At 36.1% G+C, this 16,279-nt stretch overlaps 1 long non-coding RNA gene across 1 annotated transcript; it reads left to right on the top strand.

The window, feature by feature from the left end:
- The first annotated feature begins 8,699 nt into the window (after positions 1 to 8,699).
- LOC149673399 (uncharacterized) lies at positions 8,700 to 9,986 on the top strand. Its single transcript, XR_016367091.1, has 3 exons — positions 8,700 to 8,963; positions 9,145 to 9,396; positions 9,475 to 9,986. It is a non-coding gene; the product is annotated as an uncharacterized LOC149673399 (long non-coding RNA).
- The last annotated feature ends 6,293 nt before the right edge of the window (positions 9,987 to 16,279 follow it).

The following is a 16,279-nucleotide window of genomic DNA, read 5'->3' as shown; positions in this document are numbered from 1 at the left end:
TCGCATATTTATCCCTTTGCGCGGTCCACATTTAGTAAAAATAAAATAATTTAGGTATTACAAACAATTATCTTTCTTAACCGTAGGATATAGCCAAGGTGGTCCAACAAGGACCTCGAAAGATTTTCGAAGACCTGAACCTTACTAAGTTCAAAGAGGGGATAGAGGGAGGGACCATAATTGGCGTCCTAAATATAATGGTTAAACATTAAGACCGTGAAATTCTACACAGTAGTAAACTTACGCCCCTTAGCGTTACCAAAACTAATACTGGGCAAAAGTTTTACTACAAATATATAAATTTTTCACGCTATTCAATAAAGAAATTTAATTCTTAATTTAGATGACACACGTGGGACAAAAAAAATGAAACAAAAGGCCTGAGTAAATATTTTAATTTTATTCGGAATTGTTGCCTCTTATGTGTAGCCTAGCTTATTTTATGTAACCTCTAAGGTTCATGGAAAAATTTACAAAGCTATTTTTCTTCCTATTAGTAACCGAATTTTACGGGTTTACAATTGTTGGAGACCTTCAAGTACTTTCACCGCCTGTTGAATTTTGGAATTAAAGTCTTTTAACAAGTAATTTTCTTTCCTTTTTGGTAGGGATGCACCGATATGGGTACAGCCGATATATCGGCCGGCCGATATATCGGAAATTCGTGGCCGATATATCGGCCGATATTATATTATTATATAAAAAAGTAATATTTCTCCATGAATATGGTTTCCAAGAGTAGAATCAACATTGTTTAGGACCATTTACGTTTTTCCTTTGTTTTATTAGAGACATGTTTCACATCTCTTTCGTTTAATCTGGTACCGCTACATTATTTTAGCCTTAACCCCCTTCCTTAAAAAGTGGTGTGGTCTAATTTGGTTTTTAGTAAAAATACAGCTCCGTTCTTTGTTCAACAAGAAGTAGCGTTATAAGCAAAATTTTGGACCACAAGTGAAAAGTTCAGAGTGTACATTAGTGACAAGTACCAAACGCATTAGAGAGCGTCAGTGTCGACTTCGATTGTTTGTGGGAGGTATGGGAAACTAGGGTAATTATTTACTCATAGTCGTGAACAACGGGATAAAACTGAGATTCTGGAAAACATTGCATTTTTAAAGAGAAATTTTAAATTAGGGGAATAAATTAGTTGTGATATGTTTCAATTAGTATTCATTGAGTACCTTATGTCTTGTCAAATTTTTCCCTGAAATATCGGTTTACTTGAAGCCGATATTGGCCGATACCGATATGAAAAAAATAGGCCGATATATCGGCCGATATACCGATAACCGATATATCGGTGCATCCCTACTTTTTGGGGGAGGGCTTTATTTTTTAGTCTCATCTCTTTAATACTTAACCATAGAAAATAGATACTACCAATCAACAATTACTACGAAGTCTGACGCGACAATCAAGTCAATTGTCAGTTTCATTCCTAAAATTGAAAATGAATATCTTGCAATGTGGGTTGGCACGAATGACCTACTTCAAATGGTAATTCATTTTAAAATATTAAATACGTGGTACTAACTTTTTGTCAGGCTTGCTTATAATTGCCAATTTGTTACTTATGATGCGAATGTACCATAAATATTTCAGATTTCAAATCAATACAACTACGAAGATTGTAGGCGAAATATAACTAGGCTATTTATGGAGGTAGAATTTACCATTAGGAAGGAAGGGAAAAACGTTGTTCTTCTTACTCCACTGTTACCAAAGGACCTAAGTAAAAAACAAAGAAAGGAGTCCATGAATCTTGACAAAGATGTCGCAGACCTTTTCAGTAGAAACTGTATGTTATATGTGGAATGCAGAATCTTTACCTTTAATTTTTTAATTTTTTTTCTTTAAATGAATACTAGGTTCAGTAACAGATCTTAAATTGAATGAGATTCTCCTTAAAAATCATCTTAAGAAGTGAGTGTGCAATTTAACGAAGATCTAGAACTTCTAAATCATCAATGATTTTTCTCTTCTATAGAAGCCTCCCTCTTCCGTTTTCGGCGGATTATTGCGTGACTAAAGAAGGTTGGGAAGAACTTACCAGTGCATTAAAAAATATCTTTCAAGAACTAATAACGTTTGAAAAAACGTTCAAATGTCCTTTTGTAGTGAGTGAAAATTTTATAATTATTAGAACTTCGGGTATAGGTTTACTTTAAAGGTCTTTGCATATGTCCAAGACAGTCTAATTGGTGATGGGGGAAAGTAAATATCTTTCTTAGTTTATCTCTGCTTTGGCTTGGTTTTCCTTATGTTCATTTTGGTCACGTATTTTTGGCCTGCAATTCCAAGAACCTCTTGTAACGTTGTTGTTTTAAAAAATTTCTTTCAGGACCAAACTGAAATGTAATTATCAGAAAGATTTTCTAAACTTCCCTTACAAAAAATAGATGATGAATTAGGAAATGAGCCTCAACTAAATGAAACAAGAAAGCCATGTAATATCTTAAAAGAACTTGTGCAATAATTGTAATTGTGAAGGGACCTAAAATGCGAGTGAATTAAATATTCATTATAATTAATATTAGATAGTAATTTTCTAATTTCACTCTAGAAATGCGCAATTAATCCGAAGACGCCCGTAGAAAATGTAACAACCCAAAAATTAAGCGGTGAAGAGGAGGTAAAAAGTGATGAAGAAATTTCTAGTGAAGGGGACATGACTTCCCAGGAGGAGGAAGTATTAATAAAAGAATGAAAATAACACGGGTCGGCCACAATTGTGCCTTGTAAAATAATTTTAAAATATCCAAAAAACTCTCTTCATAATTTAAACTTAGAAAAAAAAATAACACGGGTAGGCCACAATTGTGCCGTGTAAAATATTTTAAAAATTATATACTGAAATTCTTCCGTTAGGGGGGATGCCACCGAGGTAAGAGGTATGAGCCTATAGCCTTGCATGGACGTGTTTTTCCACTCCTTTGAAATGATGACTTCAAGAATGGAATGTTGATCAGTTTTGCGACAAAGTTAAGCTACGGTAACGTTGTTTAATGCTAACAACTGTAAACAAATAAATAAAGTTACGTTTGAAACCTTATATTACTAAAATATGTGGCACTAAATTTTAAATCCACTACAGTGTATAATTCAATACCAACGACTAACTTTTCCACTGTTATGAATTATTTACACGTTTATATTCTTTTCAATTTCAATTGAAAATACTAATTAACGATATAGTAATGAAAATTTTACTTACCTTAGAAACCGTTTAATATCAGTTTTAGTTTTAAAAATTGCATATAACGTCTTTTAGTGTAGCAATGCAACCGAGTCAAGTCGTGAATGCATTCCACCATCTTTTTTCTCATATGTAACCTTACTTTATAATTGTGATAAATGGAGCCTGATTTCGCTGGTTGAATGATCTGTATGTGCTTCCTATCAACTGCTTCACAACACAGAGGAAGTTACATTTTTCTCGATACTCCTTTTCTATAAGTCGCCATGTCTCTATTGATGGCATCTATATAACATCCCAAACAGTTACACATAACTAGGCCTACAATGAAAATTGTTTGTTTGTTTCAAATTACCGGTAAATACAAAGGTAATAAAACCTCTCAAATAATCTAGCAAGTGTTCTTAATTATAGTATGTGCTGTTGTTGTTGTTCCAACTCTAAATGATTATGCCATACTTTTAAGACTATCACCAGTCGCAAGAAACATAGTTATAGTGATGTAATCAAAATAATATAGTTTTGTTGAATGTAAACTATTAGTCGAAAGGATGAGACTAACAATGTTGGCATGCGAAACTTGTAAACGCAGAGAAAATGATGAACGTGATATATTGATTTCTGCCGGTAAGTACGTATCTCTGTAGTTTCCAAGAGATACTGTTGTAAATGGTCAACCAATTAAGATTTTAACCAAAATATCGGGATTCGAAAATCAAAGTGGTTTTAAACCAGAGCGTTATGGAAAGTATCTTTCTAACTTGACCTCTTTATTTCGAAATCTATCGGTGGCACCGTGGGAAATGTCGAGACTCTGGGTTCCCCCAAATTAAGCGGTCCTTCAAAGGAAACCCCCACCAGCGAACTGTTTTTACCATAGAAATACACAATATTGTTGTCTTTTTAAAGCTTTCAGATTAAATTTATGGTTGAAAAAAATGTGTACATTTCACTTGAAATAAAAATTTAATTCATACTTGTTTTGCTTTATAAATGAATCCAGGTGAAAAAAGTCACAGTAAAAAAAGCAAAGGTAAAAAAAGCCAAGGTAAAAAAAGAGAAAAATATGGAAAAAAAAGCCTTTTTATTTTATATGTACGGTTGTCCAAATCTTATATTGTGGCTAACGCCTCGAAGAAATTGAGGAATATCTTTTCGACCACTGTTAAAATCATCACACAAATTTTTTAAACGAGTTTGTAGTTCTTCATAGATGCGTCGTTTCCTCTTCGGTATTTGAGTCCAAGACGTCTATCGTGAACCCGAGTTTTTCGAAATGGACCGGATACGTAAGTGTTATCGAAGTAATCGACTAATTCTTCTGCACCGCTTGGGATGCAACTTCGAAGGTATGACATGCCATTTTTTACTTGATCCAGTGGTGGAAGAGCTAATGCATCGAGTTGACCACAAAAGAGTCTGAACTGTTCATCGGTATTATACCAATTGATGAGGCCAAGGGTTGATATCTTTCTCCAAGTAGATTGAGTTAAATGATAAAAGCATCCCTGAATTTTGACTTCGTCACCAAACACATTACGAATGGCTTGATGAACAGCTCTTTCGAAATCTACAGTTATCCTCGATGGATCTGAGTGACATTTCGATGTAATGAATTCAAATAGTTCGTCGTATAAGGATAGAGTTTGGCGTTCCATCAGAGCATAGAGCAATGGACAATGATCTGTACCGACTTGTCCATGGATGACACAAAGCTGGGAGAATATTTTAGGGACAACACTAAATGTCCCGTCTATGAACCATGCAGTAGAATTTGCCAGTTGTTCAAGAAATTCATCTGCTGTAAAAATAAAAAGGGGTTCTTTCGCCTTTGTTCCGTTGTATTGTAGAAACATTTTTGGATTCGTACCGGTTGTTATTTTCCATTCTTCGCTAAGCCTTAAATGTTCAAGTGATTGTGGATCTTTTGGCCGCTTTTTGGATCTAACGTTACGCAAGGTTCGACGACAAATATCTTCAGATGGCAACATTGCCCTAATTTCTTCAGGCAACTGAGCTGCAACGGTAGATAGGATTTGATTAGGTTTCTCCAGAGTTGACTCGGCCCTTCGTTTCATAGATTGGCGAGCTTCAGCAACAGCAATCTTTGCTTCACTTGCTGCATGATCGTGAATTTCAGGAATATGGAAAGGTTCCTTCATTTCTGAATTAGTTTTTAGAACAGCTTGACACTTCATGGATGAACTTTTTTCACATCTCCAAGATATTTGAGTTTTTCCCTTGTATTTTATTACGAACATAAAGCCTTCGAAGCAAAACTTCGGTGTACCTTTCTCACTATTTATAATTTTTGACTCCATTCTACGTTTATCGCAACTGTTGTATGTGTTAGGGTTTTTATACTGCGTTTGTGGTTTTTTAATCTTGACTTTTATCCATTGGCTTTTTTTACCGCGTTTGTGAATTTTTCTACCTTGGCTTTTTTTGTATTCGTAAATTTGTCTTTTAGTACCTTGGCTTTTTTCCATTGGCTTTTTTTACCGACAACCGTATAAATAGCGCTTCACATTTATGGAGAGTATCTTTCTAACTTGACCTGTCCGGAAGTAAATACGGAATTAGACCATGGAGTCTTGCAAGCCCACCATCTGTAGAATCACCTACACGGCGACTTTAGGGATAATAGCCCCCAATTTAGTATTAACATTTAAAATATTTGAGACGATTGTTAGAAAATATCGCCAATTATGGCATAATGAAATTTTTCTCGACGAACCAGCAGGGTGGATAATAGTTGATCTTCCTTACCACGCTAATTTAGAAAACATCAGGGAAAATGGACTGAAAAAGAGTCGGGAGTACATTACGGTAAGTTAATTTATCCGAAACTACTATATTTTATTTCTGTTTCTATTTGTATTTATTTTTTTTCTTAAGGTGGAGAAAATCCCGTTGCACCCGGTGGCCGGCGAGACGGACATGGTGGACATCCTAATTTTCTTAGGGTTTGAAGTTGCCCTTCCATTAGCAGTGGTCACCCAACCTACCATTTTGACGTTAGATCTACCATCCTTCCAACCCATCCCATATGCCGTGCTGTCTCTGCCGTCCCCCGTCCTAAACACGTATAAAACACGGCCTCGTTTTCGTATTTATTGCTGTACTAGCTGTTACCCGCGGCGTCGCTCGCGTGTAATAAAAACTTCCATAAAAAGGATATAAAGAATGGGTTGATTTACTGCTGACTAATATTTTTGTAGCACCCTAGGAGCGAAGGCACTCGGCGTCGCCATTCAGCCCGTCGGGACATTTTTATTACTTTTCACGTGCACATTATTCTATAAAGAAGGATTTTTAAGTTTTTGGCCGCCATTTAAAAAGATGGCGACAATTCGAACCCGAAAGACCATTCAGCCTGTCTATTGGTTAAAGGAAGACAGTGTACTAAATATTTTTGAAATCGCTTGAATCGCGCGGACTTTGTTGTATAGAGAAGATTTTTTACATTTCTGGGCGCCATTTTTTAAGATGGCAGCGGATTGAAAAAATCTTTCTCAATACGCGCCTACTACTTATGAGTAACGTTCCTGCAAATTTTCAGCCTTCTATGGCAAGCGGTTTGGACTGGGCGTTGATTATCAGTCAGTCAGTCAGGACTTTGATTTATATAGGACTTTGATTTATATAGATATAGATTCATCAGTTTCTCTACCATTTCTCGAATCAGAAGCGGAGTTTTATGGTTAGGGTCTTCTCGAAAGACTTTTCCATTGATTTTGGCAAAAGGAAGTGTCTCAATTTTGTAATTACATTCTTTAAGCACTTCATCAATAATTAAATCGTTTTGATTTTGCAATCGACCTTCGCAGACTGCATCATTCTTAAAGGTAGACGGTGCTTCGTTAACGGTTTGAACAATATTTTGCTTAAACTCTAAATTTTCATCTTCTGTCTACTCTTTTTGGAACTAGGACCATCGCTTTGTGGCGATTCAGATTTGCTTCCAATAGCTTAGGTTTATTTCTGAGTTCAATTCTTTAGACGTTTTGATATATCAGGTCACTGCCTTCTCTAATACTAGGCCTTGCGATACGAATAAAAGGGTGGTGGCAGTTAGGATTTCACAAATGGCGCTAGATGTCGCTTTTCTGAGGTGTTAAACTGGCGGCAAGTTCAAAACTATGGGAAATTGTTGAAAGGTTGCAACACAACGGTTAAAGTAAAGCTATTGAGGATAATATAGCAGCTGATTAAAATAACCTGACACATTAAAATTAATACGACAAGTTTATTTTCAACTTGTTAAAACATAAGAAGGCATTTATCACAGCGTGGGTAAAATGTATTTAAATCTTTGGAGTTTTTCTAGAGAGAGGTTTGTTCTTGAACTTTTTGTACGATTGTTTGCGATCTGTTAAAGCTTTCGCGTAGTTGTCAAACAATGGTCTTATAAACTTTGTTAACAGTAGTTTCGTTAATGCCAAATGAGTGTGACAGTCACATTTTAAAGCCTTCGGAAAATATGGTTGAATGAAATGACAAGTATCATCAATGAACAACAGATTTCACTGAATTTGACGAAGGATACAATCATACATAACTGAGTATCATTTTAGCGACTAATTGCACCCATAGTAAGGGCCGGAAATAAGAAAAACGTCTTATAGGACAAGTGTCCAGTGACCCCCAGTTTGAATGGTAAATTTATAGGACATTATCTACTGGAGTGCGCAAAAATAGAGACGCTTCTCCATAGCCAAGCTATCAAAACTTCTGAAAATTTATTGGTCAAACTATCCAGTGGACCTCTTAGTTCTTAAAAAATATGAGCGGCTAAATGTACACCTGTTTTTGGAATTATCAAGTTTTATCAACTGAATATATTGTATTTCCAAATTTTACAAAATTTTACTAAATTGGATATATTTTTACCCTTATTTATTGCTAATTAGCTTCTTTATTGCAACCTTTTCCAAAAAATTGTTATTTTAGTTTCTTTCTACCCTAAAAAGAGGTGCACTTTTAGCCATTCTTTTAAAAATTTATGGGACATTTTAAAATAGTCCGCCATAAGAGAAAGACGTGACGTCATGCGAGACTGCGCAGTACGAATTTACTTTCGTCATCGCAAAAATTTGCCTCAGAAAAGCGCCATCTAGCGGTTACTAAGCGCAAATTCAAAGTGTCACTTAAATAATGCTTCTGTTGTACATTTCAAGGCCTAGTATTAAAGATGGCAGTGATCAGGTTTAACAGTTTTCTCGTCAGAAATACTTTCCTCTCTGTCTTGCGCAGATGATCCATTTAAAATCTTTTAGAGAAATTTTCTACCAAGTTCGGGCTCTATTATTTTAGCTTTTTCTCCTTTTAGAAAGAAGTACAACGATAACTGAGTGAGTAATCCGCAATCGTGGTCATTGGTTTGCTAAGTGAAATCATACGGAATAATAAATTGCCAATCTATTAGACAAATATTTCAATCTTCACTAGCTCCCAGACTTCACGATACAATCAACATTAAGAGTTGGAAAGGTTTTAGTAGTTCCTTGCTTGATGTGTTTAACGAATCCAAAATATGTATTTCTTTCGCTTTCATGAAAATAAGCCCGAGCATCCAATGGTCATCTACGCCAGGTTTTCGTGGAATCAAAAGAGCTAAAACCTCTTTCTTTGCAGCTTCACTACCAATCAGAAATTGAAGGAGATATTGAAATTATAATCATCATTTCAGTAGAAAGCTCGAATATAATTATCGCTGCTAATACCTAGTACAAGATCTTTCATATCCAACTTACAAATTAATGTAAGCATAGAATCGTTCAATCTAGAGTTTGAGATATATTCCTCAGGCAACAAAATGGAAAATTTCTTCCCATTTCTATTAAATTTATTTCTCTGGAGACAACTTTGTCTATGTTATAAAAATCCTTTTCTTGAAGTGTAACGGATTTATGTTCTCTATCATTTTCCTACACACATTTTAGCACTTCGGTTTTAAGGGGAGTGGAAGTCAAAATTTTTCCACTATTTAAAAGCGAATAGGTGGTTAAATAAATCTCTCTCTCCGTGCTTCTTCCCCCGTCTTTTGAAAGAGAGGAAAGTATGAATACGTTTTTTGGTCGGCTTAACGCTTGCGCAGGCGTGTTATCATTAGGGTTAAGTTGGCAACAAAGCGTCTGCTAGCAGTTCTGCTTGGATAGAACTTAAGCTCTGCCTATGGATTTACAGTTCAAAAGGTATGTAGTAACAAATGTTTTTGTAGTTTTATTGTAAATATATTGTATTTAATTTTTATATGATATAATTTTCCACAGAAATTTTATTTGCATTGCACTATGGAAGTAACAAAGTCCCCCCGAGGGGAAAAACGAAGTTCAACTCACAATAACGTTGGGAAGGAAAACAGTGAATGCGCAAATCTTGAATCTTTCACAAGTAAAAAGGATTTAACACCGAGGAAGAACGTTTTGCAGGAAAGCCCTGTCAATACTAGTTTCGGAAATGTCTCCAGAAATCAAACAACAGTCAGACGAAAGCTAAATCTCAAACTCGCCAATAATGAACTCAGCGCTAATGGTATCAAAAGCCCTCCAAGAAAAGTTGGTAAAGCATTGAAAACTGCAGCTGGATATTTGAATGGTTTTCCTAGTGGCCCTTGGACAAAACAACTTAAATCTCTACCTTCAGACTACAACATTAATGTTATTTTTACGTACTTTAAATATTCTATACCCCCTTCTTCTTGTTCATTAAAATCATAGAAGAGCTTATTTCTTTCCGGATTCTGATTTTCGTTATTTCTTCTTAGTGTTGTTTGTAGTGAAGGCTCAAAAGTACTCGTTTTTGGTGTACTTGTTTTGGATGGTGAAAGCGCTACATTCTGAATGCAATTGGTAAAATTATTTAGTTTAGGTCGAATGATTGGCGTTGAATTGAATGGCGTTAGAATTGTACTATCACAGTTTGCAGTTGAATCTAAGCCAGCATTGAAAAGAAAGTCAATTTCATCAACATCATCAATTTCTTCTACATCTGTTGGTTCAAATACTTTTGTAACCAAGTACTCATCATTGGTCTGTGATTGCGTGTTGGAATTTCATTGTAGGATTCCGGGGTTTTTACCCAGAATAATCATTTTAATTCGGGCTAGAGCGTTTAATGGTGTCGGGTGATCAACAAGCCCACCGCGTGTTCGCAGTTGGGAAAAGAAATTTTCCAAACAGTCCTGATTTAGACGGTGTGTCAAAATATAATTAATTCCATACTTATATTTCAGATCATACCAGAGAGATTGAAGTGATTTATTGGATATAATAATTCCTTTTTGAAAAAGCTGCAAACTATTTAACGGCACACCTTTTTTGTTGAAACATCTTATCGCTTGCATCAGGTGGCTCATATTTTCTAAAGCTGCTGTCTGCTCTTTGAAATTCACACCATACCCACTTTTGGTACCATTATTTTGGCTGTAACTATTCATGACATCGAACCAACTGTTGACGGTTTCAAGGAACTCAACGGTTTTTGTTCGCGATTCTTCTTCACCTTCATCGGGTAACGAAGGCAGTCTCTTAACAGCCGTAGCTACAGTTCCTGACAACAGTTCCGCAGCTAGGCGAACGTTTTGCCGCTGTGTTTTGACAAACTCAAGGTGAAGTTTGGTAAGCTTGTTGCACATCTTCAATTCTGCTCTGTCTTGCTTAAATATAGTCACAACAAAATCTTTCTTAACAGTAACTCCTTCGAAATCAAATCCAGTGTCCAAAAACCAATTTCTGACTAGTTTCAATGCATGCGGTGCGTCAGCGAAACGGTATATTTTCTCATTCGGAAGGGCTGGGTCACTGCCAACTCTAATACTAGGCCTTGAAATGTACGACAAAAGCATTTTTTATGTGACATTTTTAATTTGCGCTTAGTAACCGTTAGATGGCTCTTTTCTGAGGCGAATTTTCGGGATGACGAAAGTAAAATCGTATTCCGCAGTCTCGGATGACGTCACGTCTTTAGCTTATGGCGGACCAGGGTGGGAAATAAGGATTTTCTAAACTACTAAATAACCTGGTCCATGACCATTGACCCGGGCACATCGTCTGCTAAACTAGAAAAGTGGGTAATTAAAATATTGGAGTTTATAATGTCTGTGTCCAAATTCAGCTGCCAAAGAAATCTCCTCCTACCTCTCCTAAGCTCGCTCATTGGTCATTCCAAATGAAACTTAAGGCATTTCATTGGCAGTGGAAGTTTTTGGGAAAAACGTAAGGGCTGTGATAGGTTGAAATTTCCATGCAGACGCCATTGACACGTGTCAAAACGTACACCAAATTTAAACTAATATTTTTCGAACTCGGAAACCGTTCAGTATCATGAACCGGTTTATTTACCGGTTTTTTGCTTTCTTTTTCGAGCCGAACTTAGCATATTACACTTTGTCGTTGCTAACAATTTCCCATAGTTTTGAATTTGCACCAGTTTAAAACCTCAGAAAAGCGACATCTAGCGCCAATTGTGAAATCCTAACTGCCAACCCCTTCTATTCCTATCGCAAGGCCTAGTATTAGAGAAAGCAGTGGCTGGGTTGTCAAAGCAGGCTCTATTTATATTTATACCAAGTTCACGCCAAAGTCCCATATTCCCTCCTCCCATATCATTGACGCAAGCCACAACCGTAAATCCAGCTTTTTGCATCTCCGTAATAACGCTTGATAAAATATCCTTGGTCATTTTCTGGTCAAACTCTAAATATATGAGTTGTTTCCATTTTCCAAACAAACCCCTAGCCATTATGACTTGCAGATATTTGTGTTTGCACCTATCTGGTCATTTTTGACGTCGTACTCATAAAACGATTTGACGTTAACTTCGTCAAATGATAGTACAGTAAGTTTCTCTGTATTGGAGAGAGTTTGACCTATTGACTTTATCAATGAAATAACATCAGCAATTAAGCCTTTTCTTAGATCTATTTGGGAAGCGTAGCGTTGTAGAGTTGATATACCAGGTAGTGGAATATTTTTTTAGTCTCTCAAATAGACATACGCTCGTTTACTTAGATAACGGAGTGTGAAAGCGTTCGCTGTGACTTCACGGTCCCAGTTGACTTTCTTCTTCCCCAACAGTTTTTTATTTGACTTTGTGTAAATATTTTCTCTAAACACCCCATGTATTTTCCGTGATACTTCTCACTGTCTTTAACTTTTTTCTGTAAACGCTTTACTTCTTTATTCAAACTGCGAATAGTAGCGTTTTGACGAGCAATTTCATAGTATTGAAGCTTATTCTTTCCCTTTTTTTTTAAAGCCGATGTTTAGCATTGTTGAAGTGCTTGGCTAACGTTCTTTTCTCTTTTTCTGAACGTTCAAAGTTTTTCCAGAAAATGTTACTTTTTCTTTATTCTTCTATGCCATCACAACTGCAGTAACACCGAGAACACTTTAAACATTGACCTTCATTAATAGGAACCATTTTCAAGCAACTTGATTTTTCCTTACAAACATTCATATCTTCATTGTAAAGCTTTAATACTTTCTCACTTGAATTATTTTGTAGACTAGAATCGTGTAAATTATCACAGGCTTTGATAATTTCAGTATTAACATTGAATAATACGCTATTGGTCGTGTTGTTAGTACTTGACGATTCGGTAGTAATACTAACGTTGATAATGTTGTTACATGACACACTTGAGCCAGAGGAAATAGTAACATTGGACGTATCAATAGCAACATTGGACGTATCAATAGGAACATTGGGCGTATCAATAGGAACATTGGGCGTATCAATAGGAACATTGGGCGTATCAATAGGAACATTGGGCGTATCAATAGTAGTATTGGGCGTAACAAGAGTAACATTGGACGTATCAATAGTAATATTGGGCGTATCAATAGTAAATACGTTGGAAGTTTCATTAGATAATATACTTGATTTGGAAGAAATGTTGGTAGATTCTAACAGTTCTGAATTTACTAACTCATCAATAAGTTTTCTTCTTTCTCTACATCTGGCTCTAGACTCTCTTGCTTCTGAACTTTTCACACACACAGACTGTTGGTATGGTAACTTCATAGAAGGAACTACGCTTGAATTTAACCGTCTTTTAGGCTTCGTTCCCATCAGTTCAGCTTCAAAATCTCTTACAAAATCTTCGTCTTTGAAATGTTCCGAGCAAATTCTTGCATAAGTAGTATTAATTTTAGGATTGTAACATTTAGAAATCCATATTCTTCGGATTTTTGAGTCCTTTGGTAATGTAAAGTAACTGATATGATTCTTGTCCACATTTTTAGAAGTTACGGAAAATTTATTATCACATCCAGTTATTGCACACTTTGCTCCACCGTACGGCATGTTAAATATTTTATGTAGGTCATTAAAACAAGTTAAAAAATATTAACTAATCAAAATTAATTGATTTTATCTAAGCCTTGTCCATAACTTATAGCCTCTACGCTGTATATTTGAGCTATGGTCGTCTGCAGAATCTCCACGTACTACGTCACAGAGAGAGTCAGGGAGAGACCAATCAAATAACGAGAAAAAATCAAAAGAAAACGGTGCGATCGAGGCAACCTTGTATAGCGCTTTCTTTACGAACCTTGGGGTTAAGCCCCTATTTAGCGAAATCGTTCGAGAACCTATTGTATTCAATGGTATTTTGGAGAGATGCAGGGATGTTGAGTTTTTTCTCGCTGGTAGGGGGCAGGCTGGGAAATAGCACACTTCCTCTGGTCCAAAACCAGTTTATTAATTGCTTGGACTAGTTTTTTAATTCAAGAAGTGGGGGTTACTGGTTCTCGGGACCAGTTTATTAATTGCAAATCTATTGGAGAGCAAAGGCTGGGACCAGTCCGGAGACCAGTTAATTATTTCAGACACTAGGGGGGTCACTGGTCCAAAGGACTAGTTTAAAAAATATCCTTATTTCCCAGCCTGGTAGGGGGTGTGTTGTCGATTGTCATGACGCTAGCCTGATGGCCAACATGTCATAATAGAAGCCCCTTTTTATACCGTATTCACCATAAACGGGGCCCCTCTCTACAAAAGTGCAACCATACCTATTTTCAACTACTCTTTTTGATCATACCGACATTGTTATATTGGTCAGGAAAAATAGGGGTTGACCTTTCATACGGTTGCTACAATTTGAAATAGTTTTCAGTGGTATACTACCTGTATTTCCTTCATTTGATTTTCCGTAATTATTTTTTAGACCAAATAACAACAAGAAAAATTAGTTGTCAATGTTAACAGGGATATTTGTTAAGAATGATGTGTGCACTAAAGGAGCTAGAGCAAATGATTCGCGACACTTGTCTAGAGTCAACTCTTAATTTGGAAAGTACGTTCGTTATTACAATCCCAAAAACCCAAAAAATCTTCCCCATTAAATAAAATTCTCCGATGTCAACGTTAAAATTCCTAGTTTTTTCCACACATTTTTCCCAAACCAGTGGCAACACTACATCTAAACCAAGAATAAACGAACAAACAATCGTTATTCGTCGAACTCCGAGCTCCTATTTGATCCCCCCCCCCATATAGTAGTATTAAGAAAAATTAGGCAATAACTTTATATAATTTTAAAAGCATTCTCATATATACTGAATTTGGTTTCTTGAAGCGGATAAAAAAGGTAGTTTTAGGCGGGACTAGGGTAGCATATGGTTGAAAAGGGGGCCCAACGTAAGGGTCCCCGCTTATTTTTAACATCTTTGAAACCCAATATGATCTGGGCATCGCCATATAAAAATAAGGCTTCCATTTTTCTAGACTCCTGAAAAGGTGTTTGCCAAACGTTTTTCATTTCTTTACGGGAAGTTTTAAAACATCCAACCCATCTCCGGCCAAAGGTTTAGAGAGAAGGAAAAAAAACGCATCTCAGTTTAATCCCTCGATTTCTCAATGAAAACCTAATCCATAACCTAAACTCGGTATGAGCACTTCGAAAGAGTACCTTCTATACAGGGTGTTTCTGATAAGTCTGCCATAAATTAGAGATTGTGTTCTTATAGGGTCAAACTGAGTGGAAAGTGTAAGCAGAACTTTATTTACGACGATAGGGGCCAATCCATGTTTTGGGAGCTCATATCTCTGCACGTAACTAAATGTTGTAGACCCCATCCATGTTCTGGTGACACTTGCCACTGACTCAGTTTGACCCTAAGAACACACCTTTTAATTTACGTCAGACTTATCGTAAACACCCTGTACATACCACCAAACTTCCAAGGAGACCCGAGGACCGCGAAACAAAGACGCACATATGCAGTTTAAACGGCAGCCGACATAAATAAATATGAGATCCCAATACAAAAAACAATAAAAGCCATGGGAAATCCTCGAATCATTCCATGAGAATTTTTATTTTCAAAATCTCGTGCGGCGTTTTGCTTTTCCTTGTGACAGAGAAATTTTGTTTTGAATCACGTGACACGGTGGGGTGTTGTTTTCTTTATTGACAACCTAACTTTAACTTGATATATTTTATAATTCAGTTATGTTTAATGCATTTAATCTTTCGAAATTAGGGTCTAAATAACTTGAGGTTTTTTAATAGGTTTTTGGAGAGTCAAATATTTTTAAAAAACAAAACAAATCTACAAAAACAGGTGGTTATACCTGAAACGCTATACTACACCTTTATACTATGAGCGACGAAGCGTTAGAAAATTCGTAATATCACCGTGTACCTTTAAAAAAAACCGCTCTGATGTATATTTGCGGTTTCTTCGACAACATCTAAGGATTAAAAAAGTCCCCTTCTTCCCTGGCTGCTTCTTCCCGTATACTTTAAGGGAGGAATTCTTTTTCTCTCTCTCTCTCTCCAAAGAGGCGGTATATTTGGTGTCAAATAACGGACTTTTTTTCACTAAGAGTATTAGAAGCATGGCGTTTTCAAATCTCGATGGGCTCTAAACAATATTTTTAAGCCTAGGTCTAATTTAAAAACATTAAGACCATTATGATTGGAGATATCACGTTTTTATTAAAGAAAAGAAACTTCTACAACTATAGAAAAGAAACTTCTACAACTATAGAAAAGAAACTTCTACAACTATAGAAAAGAAACTTCTACAACTATAGAAAAGAAACTTCTACAACTATAGAAAAGAAACT

Source organism: Phalangium opilio, unplaced genomic scaffold (genome assembly GCF_054372755.1).
Source record: "Phalangium opilio isolate 3A_F unplaced genomic scaffold, DU_Popi_V2 ptg000052l_1, whole genome shotgun sequence".
NCBI lineage: Eukaryota > Metazoa > Arthropoda > Arachnida > Opiliones > Phalangiidae > Phalangium > Phalangium opilio.
Note: the sequence above shows the minus strand (reverse complement) of the source record. Positions and strands in the feature narration are given on the sequence as shown.